Source organism: Struthio camelus, chromosome 3 (genome assembly GCF_040807025.1).
Source record: "Struthio camelus isolate bStrCam1 chromosome 3, bStrCam1.hap1, whole genome shotgun sequence".
Lineage (NCBI taxonomy): Eukaryota > Metazoa > Chordata > Aves > Struthioniformes > Struthionidae > Struthio > Struthio camelus.
This window is the reverse complement of record NC_090944.1, coordinates 62,769,963-62,785,197: the sequence shown is the minus strand read 5'-3', so window position 1 is coordinate 62,785,197 and position 15,235 is coordinate 62,769,963. Positions and strand designations below refer to the sequence as shown.

Here is a 15,235-nt window from a genome sequence, read left to right as displayed (position 1 = left end):
TCATTCCAGATTTTTGAAACGGGAATCCTTTTGCATAGTTTGATTTACAGATGTTCTCTCTGACAAAAACATTTGTGTCTTCACATTTATTGAATCTGTATATTTTCCTTTTATCTAATGTGAGGTGAATTTCCTCAGGAGCAGAGATGATGTTGTGCTTTTTTAGAGCTTGCAGTATGCTCAGCTTTGTACAACACTCAACAGCAGACAATTACTGCTCTGGAGAGCTTAAAGTCTAAAAATACCTCAGTTAATGCCTCAGCTTTTTTTGATCCTTTAACATTCTCAGGATTTGCTTACTCTTTCATCTCATCTTAATACACTTCAAATTTAAACTATCAACCCAAAGCTTGGTTTCAATGTATGAAAATAATCTGAAAACAGGTAACAAACACGTTTTTCAAATTTGAAAATACCTGTAGGCTTAATCCAGCATTCACTGAAGAGTAGAGAAAGAATCCCACTATTTTGGACCCCGCCCCCCACCAGATAACTTTAATCTTGCCTACCTGCACCTAGCAATGCCAGTGAAGCTTCTACCAGTACTGCAACTGCATCACCTCTCTTCTGTGTAGCTGCAGAGAACAGGTTAATTTTAGCAGATTGCTACAGTGCTGGTCATGACTGAGGCCATCTGGGTAAGACATGTCCATCTGCCTGATGTTTTGGTGAATATATGTGCGTATTTTCAAGCAAAGAAGGGCATGTCTTTCCAGCAAGCCTAATTTTAAAGCCCTGTCTTACTGCCATCAGGGCTGTCAGCAGCAAGGTGAAGATGAGTGTGACCTGCTGGTTTAATAATAAGTGAATGGAAGGATAGTGAGACATGACATCACGTGCAGATGGCAACGGGACTGTAAAAAAGACTGAAGAAAAAGCAAACTTTAGCAGGGAGGCTTTGGACACTGTCTTCTTATTTTGGTTGCGGATATTTTTGTGTTTCTGCCTCTGTGGTTTCTCCTTTCTAAGAACATCAGTCAGAACTGAGCTGTGGCATCTCAGAGTCTTTCTAGGGATTAAGCTGCAGGTTTAGCTTTTGGGCTGACATAAGGACCATCTGTTCAGAGTAGTCTGCAGGCAGAGTGAAGATACGTGTGCTGTGAGCATACAGAACCCACTGTAGGAAAAGAAGGCAAAGCTAAGGCTGCATGAGCGCATACCTTAACTTCTGAGTTTGTGGTGTTAGACATTTTAGTTCTATGGAGTCAGCATTCAGGAAGAGCCAGAGCAATTTTGCTTTTGCTCAGCTGAGTTCTGGGCTTCTTTTTCTGTTTGCTTTTTTCTGTTTGAGCGGTTATTTGATATTCTTGTAGTTGACTGAAAGAAAATGTTTCTAAAGGAGGAAGTGATCATCCACTGACCCACATCTGGTATTCTCATGGAGGATAAGTTCTGGTTGTTCTCCGAAGTGTTTGGATTGTGTAATGGCTTACAGGGTAAATAAGAAATAGAGACATAATCTATGTCCCCAAAACTACTGTTATCTATTGCTAGATAAATGAATCGCCTGTTAATTGCTGTTGGCTAGATAAACTACTGGTTGTTAGGTAAATACATCTGTTGTTAACTATTGGTGGTTACAGTAGCTTTATACTTTTGAGAAAGGGGACATTTCACTCTATATTCACTCCTTTACATTTCCCATTTCCAAACTATATATCCTATACTATTGGCATTTCCTCTCCAGCTTCCATCTCATCCTATTAAGCCACTGTATATAAAAAGTTACTCTTTGCTGTCTCCTCCACTATGAGCATATGTCACAAGCAATTGCAGGAACCCTGCATGCTTTCCTGTATATCAGACTAAGCTCTACACCCACCTTACTCCCACCTGATAAGGACTCAATCCATTGTATAAACCACAGCCACTTCTCCCCCTTGACACGCTCCTGGACTATGCAGCTGGCTTTCGCACCTTCTCTTAAACTTCCACCTCTGTCTCCTTCATTATGTGTAGGGATGACCTTCACCGTAAGCTTCTAATTTTTATTGTTTTCAATCTGTTTTGCATGTTTAAAAAAGTGAAGATTCTGGCTCATTGAAGGAAGACAGCAAGAGCCTTAGGACTGTCCTGGAGGGCTCAAAACCCACATAAGGTTTAACAGTTAGAAAGAGGAAAAAAGGGTCCCCAGCTACACTGCTGTACAGAGGTAGCCTCTATTCCCGTTCCTGCTCCAGCTCAGGTTAATATCAAAGGAAGGATGTCAGAGATCGAAAAGTCACAGAGTTCCCCTAGTTACTGGCCTGAAGATACACTTCAGATTCCTCAGATACTGACCTTACTGATCGTCCACCTGCAGTCTTTCACTCTTCCTTGTGAGCCTTGTCCAGTATGATTTCTAAATGGCTAGAGGACACCACTAAGTATCTGGAGTGAATGTGTAGGCCTTGAAATATCGTGGAACATAGTAAGAAAGAAAACAAAGCACAGTTTGAAAAAAAAAAGTCATCTTTAAAAAAGGGTTGTTTCAACTTTAATTTGGCTTGTTCCGGAGGACATGTTAGAAATCCCAACCTGAAACAAACATGGAATCAAATTTCTAAAAGATCACATCCACCAACAGAAGTAGATTAAAATGGGACAGCTGTAAAACTGTGAAACTTTGCATACCTGTTTGATATTCATTACTTTCAGGTGCCCCTCTCTGACTGCAGATTTGGCATATCCTGTATTTTAGCATTCACTTATTAATGAACCACAAATATATCTCCGTGTGCTACTGGTGCTCACAAGTGCCTGAGCCCTCCCCATAGTGAGAGTGGGAACAGGGAGATGAGAAAGAGACATGCTAATAAGTGGGGACGGGAGATTTTACAGTTATCCTAAGTCTTGACTGTAACTCATGAGTCAGAGCCCTGTCTCCAGAAAGCACATCAAATTTCACAAAATAAGAAGAAGCAGATGGATTTCAGAGCATTTCAGGTGCAGACAAGTGGGAAAACAGCACATTACCCATCCACTCTTCCCCTCTGCACCCCACCATTCCTTCACCTCATTAAATCTGCTGCCCGAATGGCCTTTGTGAGCTTTGTCTATAATGTTTTTCAGTTGAATCGAACAATCCATGCTCGTTAATACAGCTCACTAGATTGCGCAGATTTAATCTGGATCGGGCAGGGACACGTGACCTTAACTCTGCAAAGTTAGCTGGAAAATGTGATATGCATGCTGGCTTTATTCTTTTAGGCTGGTTTCTGCTGGCTGCAGGAGAGCAGAAGATTCCTGACCCAGCATAAAGCAGCACAGACAGACAAGACCTGAGGCAACATCAGGTCTACTAGGACAAAATTACCTCCTCAGGGTTGTCTGAACCAATTTGAAGTGGCAGAGTGAGTTTCTGCTAGTCTAATGCTCTGCGCTACGCAGCCATGCAGTTTTGTACTAGCTGCTAGTTTTACAGCTGCCTTAAAACAAGTGCTAGGTGCTTTCATACTTGATTTACCATCTCATTGTACCACAGCTTTCAAAAGCACAGAAAGCAGGTCTTTTCTAACACAGTTCATTTTGACTGAATCAGGTTAAGAAGCAATTCCCGCTCTACTGTCAGCATAGCTGGATCTGCCTATTGACAGTATTAAAAGTCATCCTGAAGGGGCCTATTTATGTCAATACGTATGTCTACATATAATATTTTTCAGGTAGATGCAACTGAGCCTTGTCCATGCGCTTAGCTGACTGGATTCAGCAAATGTTGAGGAAGCATAAAATGGACCACTATTTTACACTTGTGCTACTAAAGTTTAGGAATGCTATGGATGTTTTCTTTTAGCTATTGTAAGATCCAAAGTTGGGCACTTTTTTCTTTTAATTCATGATTTACAGAAAGAATGACAGAAAGGGGAACAGAGGAGTGAAAGCAGACTCCAATTCTCTATTTTTGGGGAACATTTTATTTGACACAACCCTCTTTTCCTCCCACCTCTCTATTTTTGACAGGTGCCAGTAAAGTTACAATTCAGACATAAGAATATTTTCACTCTCCACCCCTTTTCTATACTGCTTTTACATGTAAGGAGGAAAACATGCAGTAATTCAGGATGATGACTGCCTAATGAATTGTGTGAGAGAGATTTTTACTTATAACAATTCATTATGAAGATCCTGCAGCAGCAAAATGCATTTAGTGGATAAAGCTTTGCAGAAATAGTCTTTGACTTTTAATATTGCCATTGCAATAAAAGCATTTTGCTATCATGTAGCTTATATTCACTCACCTTCGACAGCATTTCTCAGTTATACCTTCATTCATTCAGTGTAAGAGAACTCCAGGGTGAATCCAGAATAATAGACAGACAAATAAACTGCAGATTAGATAAAATGTAGGCACCTAAATAAAGAAGAACCATCCAAACTTCTGAGCTGAGGAAAAATTCCTTTACGGACCTCAAGTTTGGTTGATCTGCATGCCAAGCAACACTATTTCATTGTCAGGCCTAACCATCCAGATTCCTATCCTGCTGCACACACCTTCTGCCCTGGCGGACCTAGACCTGGGCTTACGTCTGTACTACTGCATACGGACTAAATACTATTTGTACTACCTAATACTTAGTCCTGGGCCACGTGTATGCAGGAGGGAAGGAGCCACACTGGCATGCCGTGCTAGTCCCTGATATCTGCTGTCTCCTGGATAATATTTGGGCATTGTGTGGAAGAGATCTAGCTAGTCTGTGACGTTCTGCTGCTCTCACAGTTCAGCTGTAAAATAATGTTGTGGCCTGGTGGTTAAGCCTATGATGTCATGCAGGAAGGGGGAACAGGGTCTGAATCCCAACTTAAAAATGGTACCTAAATGCTTCTTTAACTGTGATGTCAAAGCCCAGGTGTTTGAAGGACTTTGAGACACGCTTCTCCATTAATTATGGCTTTGTGGCTTATGCATCACAGTATTCAGTACGCCTGCCTGCTCTTGAGAACCATATTTTTAAATATTTAATTATTCTGAAATGATTTTAGGGATTGTTAAATTTACGAGTCCATAGTCTGTAAAAGACCTGTATATGCAAACAAATTGAAAAAGGAATTGCAGGCTTATTCCCTGTTCAAAAGCTGCTTTGTAGTACTTCTTGGGTCAGCGAAAGCACATGAATATTAGCAATAAACAGTGGTAAATGGTAGCTCAGCTGAAAAAGTTTAGGTAGATTGTGTTGGGCCACTCTTCAAACCTATCTCTTCTGATAGTGCAAAGAGTGTTTTAAAGAATGCTCTTTCTCTGATATTTCCATTCACAGTGACTAAAGCACTTCATGCTCGTTAGAGTCATGTTGCAGCTGCCTGTTTGTTTGTCCTTTGTAGACGTGTGAATGGAACAAGTGAAAGAAGCTCAGCAAACTGCAGCTTCCTGTTTCCCCACAGAGCAGGCACGCTCTGGGCAGTGACAATTCAAGCTATCTGATATTGCTACGGAACTGTGTCTCATCCTTGTCCTGACCCCACTCTATCTCACCTATGTTTGTATAAATGAATACCAATATCCGAGTTATTTGCCAGGGAACTTTGTTCCATTCTTTTTACCCCTTCCCTCTTTGACTGAAGATTCTTCCAGCCCTGCCATTAAGTTAATTAGGTTTTTCAGACATTGTTTGCAGGCTATTGAAACACCTTTCAATCCATATCTGCCCACCCCATCACATACAGATTTTGCAAGGCACATGCAGATTCTGAAGGGCCTGCTTCACAACATTTTTCCCTAATCCTCCACTGAGATGCAGCACGGGGCAACGGGTGGGATGGGCACTCTGTAGCCGTTGCCTAAGAGGCCAGTGTGGGTAAAGAGCCAGGGACCAAACTGTTCACATGGAAACCAGTTTTTAAGGTCCCAGTCCTAGGGGGATGAAGAGCTGGGATGAATCTGCTGATTCGCTCACAGGGGCTTTGTAAAGCCTTCTTTCCCCTAATAAGTCTTTCCATTTGACACCTTCTCACCCATATACTAATGCTTTTGGGAGCTAGGTGTGAAACCATGAAACCAAGAGGAGAAATACACCTCTTTGCACAGTGAATTTTTAATGTTAATAGTGGGAAGGATTATGTAACATGACTACTGCAAACAGCTGAAAGTTTAGCTTGGCAAATGGCAAGCAGCCTCTGCGCAATATTTTTCACTGCATATGGAAATTCCTAGCATGACAGATTCAAAAGTTTTAACGCAACTAACACCTTGCCGGAAGAAAAAAAAGCAGCTCAGGCAAAATGAAATGGTCTTCTTCAGAAAATAGGTGCTTAGATGTTTAATCTAGCAAAGCTGAGGAGTTGAAGTTGTTTGTCCAAAAAGGAGGAGAGTAAGAGAGGAGGACTTTTCATATTTCTGACATCTTCAGTACATGAGAAAGCTGCAGTGGTGAGTTTGGTTTCTTTTATACATCAAAGGGCAGCTGTAACCAGTTCTGGAAGTGGGTTAACATGTGATAATTAAGTGACTTTAAATATTAATCATCCTATTTAAAAGTAACATTGGCAAAGAAAGAGATCCCTAATGAGAAGTAAAATTACATTATAAACACTATTCTGTAAAAAGGGGACCCATTCAAGTGTTTTCTTTGAAGCCAGATGAGAACTGATCCAGTGTCTGAGTACATTCCCAGGGTGCTATGAGGAAGCTGAATTCTTTTCATAATTGTTTGACAAACTTCTTCCAAGACACACAGCACACAGACTTAAAATGCATTTTTCCTGTCGTGTGTCTGTGTTTATGAGTGAATAGCATATGGACTTTGGTCTGAGCTTTGCTCATCTGAAAAATGCTGGGAGAGGGCTCCATGTTTCAGTTAACTGTTTCCTGTCAAGCAGACAAAACATGCTCATGTTAAGGAAGCGAAAATGACAAAGTTATTTTAAGGTAAACAAGCCTACGGCTGAAATTTCATTTCCTCAGGGTTATTTTTGTTGCTGTTATTCACATCTGGATGCAAAGGATAGATTAGGTATCACAACTGCTACCTTCAGCTTTTCTCAAGGAAATAAAGACAGACTTTGAATAGGAAGTATTAACATAATTTGAAGGCTAAGCTGGGCCTGAAGGCAGTGATTAACTTAAAGATTTGTCGTACAGTAGCATATTGATGTTAATGTTGAAATGGGGCAGATGTGCCTGATTGACACAGCCAGGCAAACTGTGTTCTGAGGAGTGGTTCTGGAAACTGATAAAAATGATAGAAAGCTTTTCCAAAATTGCTCTCTCTTGTAGTTTAAATTTTCAGTGGCTAAGGAAAAAAATGGGAACATTCATGTAGATTGAACTGGATAGATGTGACTTTGCACAGCGTTCCCTCCCATGCACAGGGATGACTGCAAACTTTCTCATAGGAAACTAAGGTCAGTAAAAATACACTGTGAGGTTAGTATACGAAATTTATGAATTCTGCCTTGTGTTTTTTTTCTGAAGTTGCTTTCTGTGGTAGAAGAAAGTTGGTCCAATCCTGAAGGCCTTGCTCAAGGCCGAATCCTGCTGTTATTGTGCCAAAAGACATTAAATCAAATGAATGTTGAATATGGTTCTCTGTCTTTATTCAATTGTTTCTTGAGTCAAATGCTCATTGACTTCAACAAGAGTTCTGTTTGACAAAGTGTTGAATTAAGCTAAGTAGAAACATGAGGATGCAGCTAAGATACTGACTTCTCCCACGTCCTTTGAGCTTAGTATACTGGAGTTCATTAACTTTATAAAATGCAAAGATGATGTATAATTAAGTAATGTTAAATGGAAAGTAACACAGACTCACAGTCTTACTTACCTTTAATTTTTTTATAATGCACAATAAGATACTGTTTATTTGCATAACTTTTGGACATCTGGTTATGATTGCAAAATTATGATAATTTAAATTACTGACAGGAAATTTGTAAAACTTGCAGTACTCAGACAGTGTCTTGAGCAGGGTAGATGGCAGAGGAACAAGAAAATGGTTAACCAGCATCATTCTCAGGGCTGTGCTAATCTTGTTGATGTAATATATAATTAAACAACTAAGTTTGAAGGAGGAAATCAGGAAAAGTCAGCGAAGGCTGTGCTTTAACTTCAATAGGGAGTGTGCGGAATGGAAACCAAACTCTACCTCTAGGACTATCGGCCCGTTTCTATACTGAGGCAAGCTTAGCATAAGGATAAAAAAGTTAAAAAACAGAGTCTGAGCGTCAGACTGCTCTGAAGTTTAAAGTAAAGCTGTTTCAAGAATATTCTCGTCACCCCATATGAACGTGGTCCCGCCTGATCAGGCAGCAGCTAGGAGTGAGCAGTGAAGTCGGCTCCCGTCCCTAGCATGCCCCAGAGCAGTGAAACCATTGACAGTATTGTTTTACATCAAGCAATGGCTCCCCACACTTGGAAATGCATAGCTGGCTCACGGAATTGGTTCCCAACATTATATCCCTGTTATATTTTATTTTTGATGGGTAATGTGAAGTCTTAGTTCCCCAGGGAGAGCTGTGTTAGAACATATACTGCCTCTTTGTCAGTTTTTCTCTTGCCTTGGTCTCTGTGCCTTTTATTGCTGCCTGTTTATACCAGTATTTACATCCACAGAAAATGTTGCTTCTTTGCATAGAAAAAGTCATCTGAATGGCTTTCCACTTGAGCTGAAAAGTTTCAGAGATTTGGCATCTTTCTAAACACAGATCATTAAGACTACATTATTTGTAAGAGTGTTTGGCTCAGTTCCATGACTGGATTCTAATTGTTAAATATGATTTTTTTTTTCCTTTATGCTTTCTTAATTACAATTTTGAATATCTTTTCTGGGTGCTTTGTCTGGTACTTTTAGCAGATAGAGACCCTAAAAATAAAAGTGTATATTGTCCTAAGCAGATTCACTCATAAACAAACTGTTCCTGAAAGATTTCCAGAAGGCACCAGCAGCTCTTTAAGAAATAACAGCCTACAAAAATGTTATTTTTCACAGTTAAGCAGACTTTGGTCTAAAGCTGCGCAAACAAGCCTCCGAATCTTTGTCACTTTCAGGGACTGGTTTTGGGTGTGTGCTGATCTATAAATCAAAATCATTTGAAACAATGTAAAAGAAAATGTTTAAAGAAAATAAATACAAAGGAAAACATTTTTGTGTTCTCCCTCCTGCAGATCAGGATGCTTTCCAGAAAAGCCAAAGGCACTACAGAGAGGCAAAACTAGAGTATGAGAGAAGAGAATCAAGAGTGCCTGATCCAAATCCTACTGCATTAGTGGTAAATTTCTCCTTGACCACAGGGAATTTTGGATGAGATCCCATGCTCTGATTTTGGCAGTCAGCTTGGCTACCACATCACAGTCCACTTCAGCTTGAAACAAGCAAGACCTAAACCAGAGAAAAAAGTAGGTTAAAAATAAAAACAGTATTAGATCTATGAGGACCTTGCCAGGCTCTTTTATAAATAATATGTGAGTCTTTATGGAACCATATGTAACACTGGGGTTGCATAAACAGTCAGAATTGCTTAAAGACTTCGGTGTAGCATTGATGTGAGAGGCATTAAAGCAAGATGACAGCTATTAATGCTGTGCCAGTGTTGCAAGATAATAAGGCCAGCGGTCTTTTAAACCAGACAGCTTATGCTAGATCTTATTCTGTTGCTCATGTTAGTGGCAAAACTCCTGGAGACCTCAATAGTGAGGAGATCCAGGCAGCGGTGATGAGAGTAATCCGTTTGTTCTGAAGGAAGGAGAGCTAACTCTGAACAGTCCTGTTACCTGGTGCTGCCTGACATCATCCATCCTTGTGCTCCTGATGGTTGACATCAGTACGTAGTAATAAAAGTACTGTACTCTCAGGGAACCTAAACATTGGAGCACAGCTGGAGGTGAAATCTGTGTGTGAGAATGCTATCAATGAATAAATTTTTTCCTGCCAGGAGCTGCTTAGAAGGATAAATAAATAAATAGTCAATTTGCTCTGATTGTTCTTTTAAAATCAAACGAAGCCGATCATTTTGAAAAATATTCAGTGTGATCATTTAAGCATCTGTAGTTTTATTGCTTTGGAAAAATAAAAATATAAAAAGAGATAAAAGATTGCACTGGATCAGGTGATGTTAATAATCAATTCTATTCTTTTTTTCCTTCAAAGCATGCAAGTACCGATACTCATAGTATTAGCTAAAAGGAGTGTAAGAGGCTTCCTTCTCTGTGATCAGAAATTAATTATTGAATAGCCTGCCTATGAGGAAAGCTTCTTTTTTTTACAATTGGCTCAAGCTTAAGCTTTGCTTTCAAGTCAATGAGAGCGTTGTTCATAGAAAAACAAGCACAGTGCAGCCTTCCAGTATCCCTGAAGTCTGGGAGGAGAAGGGATTTTGTCCAATACTTCCTAAGGCTTTCTTTTGTAACTTTTTGATTAGCACTCAACAGCAGAAACAACAAATAGTTTGAATGAGTGTTGCAAAGTCCAGCTAGTGTCAGGGCTATATTGTACGTGTATAATTGTCAGGTAGTGCTGAGGTCTCCAATTCACTCTCTGGTCCTGGTCACTTGACCACCCACATTGCAGAAATCTTATTCACTCTGGGACTCTCTTTTGGAGTGAACCAATCACATCTCTTTTAAACCAAGGCCAAGGCACAATTCTGGGGGACAGCTCACTCCAGAGATCGCTACAAATAAGCACTGTGGTTCAGACCACACTTGCACAGTCCTCGAGGAGACTTTGTACTCTTTAGCACTTTCAGGGTGTGCAGAGCGTCCACTTTGTTTCATGATATAAAAGCATCATGCTGATATGCTCCAACACAGTCATCACACTGTTTCAGACCCTCGGAACTGAACAAAATACACAGAAAATAATAGCAGTGTCTTATGGCCTGGGGATACCGCATAGGGCCCACGAGGGAACTAAGGCCAAAAAGAATAGAGTGTGGATGCAGTTGATAGTATGCACCTCTTGGGGCAAATGCGTTTAGCAGGGTAGATATTTACCTAGCCAAAGTACATGTCAGGCATTGCTAAAATGAATCTCTACATGAAAGATCATAACTAACATGATGAAGTACTCAGTATATTTTCAAGGGCTTTGTTCAGCTCCCTAGCTGTAGCAACTGATGCAAGCAGTTAAAAGAGCACTGGCCTGAGGTTCAGCAGGCACAGATCTCTTGGAAATTCCATGTTTATCTCCCAGTTACTAAGAAAAGGCGCAAGGTCATTCCCAGATGACGGTCAGAAAGGAGTATTGAGTACAACATAATGTCACCATTAAAAAAAAATGCATCTCACAGAAGCTTTCTATTTTATGTCTCAGGACTATATATGTGACACAGTAAATAGAGAACGTATAGGAGAAAGAAATAATTTATTTTTGTTCAAGTGAAAAAAGGCCTTCTTGGAACTACACCTGGAGGAAAAGAGGCCGTATGCCCTGTTCATTGGATCTTCTTAGACCCTCTATTCTGTAATACACGTATCCGGATGGGTGGGTTCTTTCCTAAGTATATTCCAGCATGATATAAAGCATAAAGCAGGCAAGGAAGGGACAGAATTGTCATGATTCTAAAGCACATTTCCAACAATTTCAGGGAAAATGTATACAAGATATTTTGTGAAGCGCATTAAAAAGTGGAGAGGACCCTGCTCCACAGAAGTATTGCAATCAGTCCCAATGGGATGTCATCCCTAGACACTGAAAAAGGCATTCCACTAAGGCGAGGAAGTCATCTCAGTCCTTTAATGTGATGATGGCATCTTCATAAGCAACTCTTGGGATCCCCTAAGGATCTCTTCCACCACATCAGTGGAGCAGTTCAGCTGCACCTGCATCCCGTTAGCATTGCTTTTTCTGTTCTGGGTGGCAGGCCACCAAGGTTAAATTTGATCCAAGGATCCTTACTGATGCAGAGCTCTATGCATTTTACAAGCTGAACAGAAGCAAGTTTTGCATGACTGATAATGAAGAGGAAGAATAAAGCTAAAAAGCTATAAATGGCTATACATAGAAGTAGTGACAAGTTAGGCATATTTAAAAAAATTAAATGCTGATAAATTATTTTTTTCTGGATTTTAGTCTGCGATTTCATGACATGCTTTCCCCCTTGGTAAATTTGCATAATGAAGGGCTGAAAGAATCCAGAAGTTATAGGCTGAAATATGTAAATTTCTTTCAGAATAGAAAAGTTAACCTAGTGACTTCTTTTGAACTGTGAAAACTAAATCCTATATCTTCAAAAGTTGTTTACGTGCTTCATATCTGCAAGCCTGAAAACATAGCCGACAAAGCTGGACTTGTCCCCATGACCCACTGACTTTTTGACATCTTGAGGTCATGCATCCAAAGCATGCACAAGCAGGAAACGCAAGGCTTCTTCCAACCACATCCTGGTGTGTCTGTAGTGTAAATTAGAGCTGTGAGAGCTCTGGGAAAATTCATCTGGCAGGCACGCTATGTTTCTTTTCTTTTTCCTTTTTCTTATAAATTGTGCTAAAGGGCTTGGGCTTAGTCTGAGTCTAATTAAAATTAATGAGAGTTAAATGCAAAGGAAAAAAACAGAGGTCGGTCATAAATGGTTAGTGGGAGGAGGGAAACCTGTATATTAAGAAGGCATCCAGCAGGAATCTTCCACATCTCAGGACTGATGTGAGTGATAAGATGTGAGATAAAGATGGGGGAACATTTTTTAGACTTGCATTGCAGTGATAGAAGACTGACATACACTAGCCAAGCAGCAGATCTTGATCATTCATGGTAGGATAAGCACATGTTATTGCTACTCTGCTTCTCTGCTAGTCATATCCCTGTCATATCAGCCAAAGCTGCAAGGAGTTACTTGGATGCCACTGATCCCTGCCGAGAAACTATTATTGAAGTGTCTCAGATTGCTCTTAAAAATAATCACCTTTATTAGGTTTGTGTGAACAAGAAACAAACAAACAAAAAAAAGAGTCCTAGAGAATAAACAGAATAAATAAAGGCAGTCTACAAGCAGCTGGCTGCTGAATAGTCAGCTAAGATCTAAAGCAAGTTATCTTATCATACGTGGCTCTTATTCCAGCTTAAAAATGGACGTGAAGTTTCAAGGTGCTCATCTGAAGACAAAGCCACTGAAGGTTGTAACAAGTCAGAATGTTAAGTGAACATCACGGAAGCACAGTGACTATGTGATACTTAAAAAAAGAAAATTACTGAGTGCTGTTTCCATATAAATGAAATAGAATCAAGTAGGACTGTAATTCCCTGTGCCGGCATCTTTGGTACACGTGATAGTGTGAAATCTTTGACACAGATTTACAGAGTTCTGCTCAAAGTGCACACCAACTACCCCCCACTCAATCACTGAGGAATAAAACGTTGACATTTTCTGAATGACATAAATTAGATATTGTTGATACAGCTAAGATACTAATAATTTGGGGCAGAAAAGTAGTTACTCTATTTACCCCAAATAGGAAAGGAATGAATACACAGAGGCTATAAATATAACCATTCTCCCAAGATACACTTTGGCAAGAAGGATTTATGCCATAGCATTTTCACTTTGTATGCAAACCAAGAACAGATGCAATTACAGCCTGACAAAGAAAATGAAATTCTGCATATTTGGAAATTCTAGGTGCTGCAGGTCTTGAAGATCTTAGTTGGATATATTATCACGTTTACGATCTGCTGATGTGAAACAGAAGTGGACAGCAAAAGAAGAGACCAGTACTAATTTTCAGCGCAGCATGAAATCTCAAACTGACCAGAGCAAAATGTCAAGCTAATTGAGATGAGGCATGAAGAATATAGGTTCAATGGTAAAGAAGATGCTGATTCACGGGATCAGAAAAGTAGAATTGATTTTCTTGGCCTTAGTACGTCCCATCACACTCCTCCTATTCATATAGAATTTCTTTTGGCCACATGTAAGTTTAGCAAGTTTTATTGAAATCCATGTATATCCTTCTGACTACTCAGAATCAAGGGCTGCCATATATAATAAAATAATGTTGCAAGGTGACGTTCTGAGTTCATTGTCTGATTTGATGTAATACATAAAACTTCTATCAGCTGCACATCAGCAATGTTGTAACTATTCCAAGATGTTACTTTATGACTCTTAGCTTTGTTTTACTTTGCAGAAGATTGATGAGGGGGGGTTGACTGACGTCATTCAAGACATGCTGTAAACACTGCTCATTTCAATATTGGAATCCCATAATGTAGCACTGTCCAGATGTTATTTATTAGACAGCTTGTTGCTTTCTTCATTTTTGCATTTTTCTTTGGCAGCACTAATAGCCTTTTCTGTAAGTAAAAATAAAAAAATCCCACACCTTCAAATCAGACACGTCTGGTATAACTGCGTTCAATTTAGTGCAAAGGGATTGTGTCACGGATGAATGGCTGCCTTTAAATATGAACTGAGCCAGAAGCCCTCCATGTACGAAACCCCCTGAGCAAGATAGCCGCTGTGTGAGTGACAGTACAGGAAAACCTTTTCGCTGGCTATGTCTGGAGTTTGCCCAAATCTAACACAACAGTACCTACAGATTACGGGAGTCAAGAAATTTGGAGGCAATGAAGAGGATAAGCAAATGGAAAGCTATTTAAAAACTTCTGAAAAAGATTTCTGTTTCTTCTTGACAGATGACTTAAGGCAGCTTTGTAGGAAGGCAGAAAGGCTTTGTCTGAGCAAAGTTTATCACCAAAAGGAAGTTTTGCTAGTGACAAATATATGAATAATGAGAAAGGTTTTGTTAGGTAAGTTGTTTAAACTTCAGAAGCTAAAGGGTGTTTTAAAGTAATATTTTGACTTTACAGTGTTAACTGGTTTTGTTTCTGTCTTCTTTGTGAGAGAAAAAGTCAGGAAGCTAATTCTTTCAAGGCACATTTGAACAGTCAAAATGAATCGGTATTGATAGCTGTTTGGCTGGACTGTGGTTTTCATGAAATGCAAAGCTGTTAGGTGCATTTTTTTTCCAAGTCACTGGAAGCAGCTGAGTCTGAGATTTTTTTAAATGACACTGAAGAGACATGTACATCATATACAGGGCTGCCAAATGCCAGGAAATAAGAATTGAAGATTGACTGCCAGTAAAACCTAAACAAATATATCCTTCAGTAAAACTAGCAAAACAGTTTAGGAAACGTGATTAACAGTTGTATTTAAACATACAGTGTTTTACAAGAGATATACTCTAGGCAAGATAAATCAGTAGTCTGAATTTACTTGTTATTTTGGAAGTCTGGTCACATATCTTCCTGACAGATACTGTGTGAGTATCTTAGTAATGATTGCATTTCCTGGAGTGTGCCACCACATTCACTGCCATGCAGTACAA

At 39.7% G+C, this 15,235-nt stretch overlaps 1 long non-coding RNA gene across 1 annotated transcript in view; it reads left to right on the top strand.

Annotated features, from left to right (window-relative positions):
- The window catches only part of LOC138066732 (uncharacterized), a 43,947-nt gene extending 30,078 nt beyond the window's left edge, over positions 1–13,869 (top strand). Inside the window, exons 5-6 of the long non-coding RNA XR_011140172.1 lie at positions 9,077–9,307; positions 13,525–13,869. This is a non-coding gene — a long non-coding RNA (uncharacterized lncRNA). The remainder of the gene's footprint in view (positions 1–9,076; positions 9,308–13,524) is intronic.
- The last annotated feature ends 1,366 nt before the right edge of the window (positions 13,870–15,235 follow it).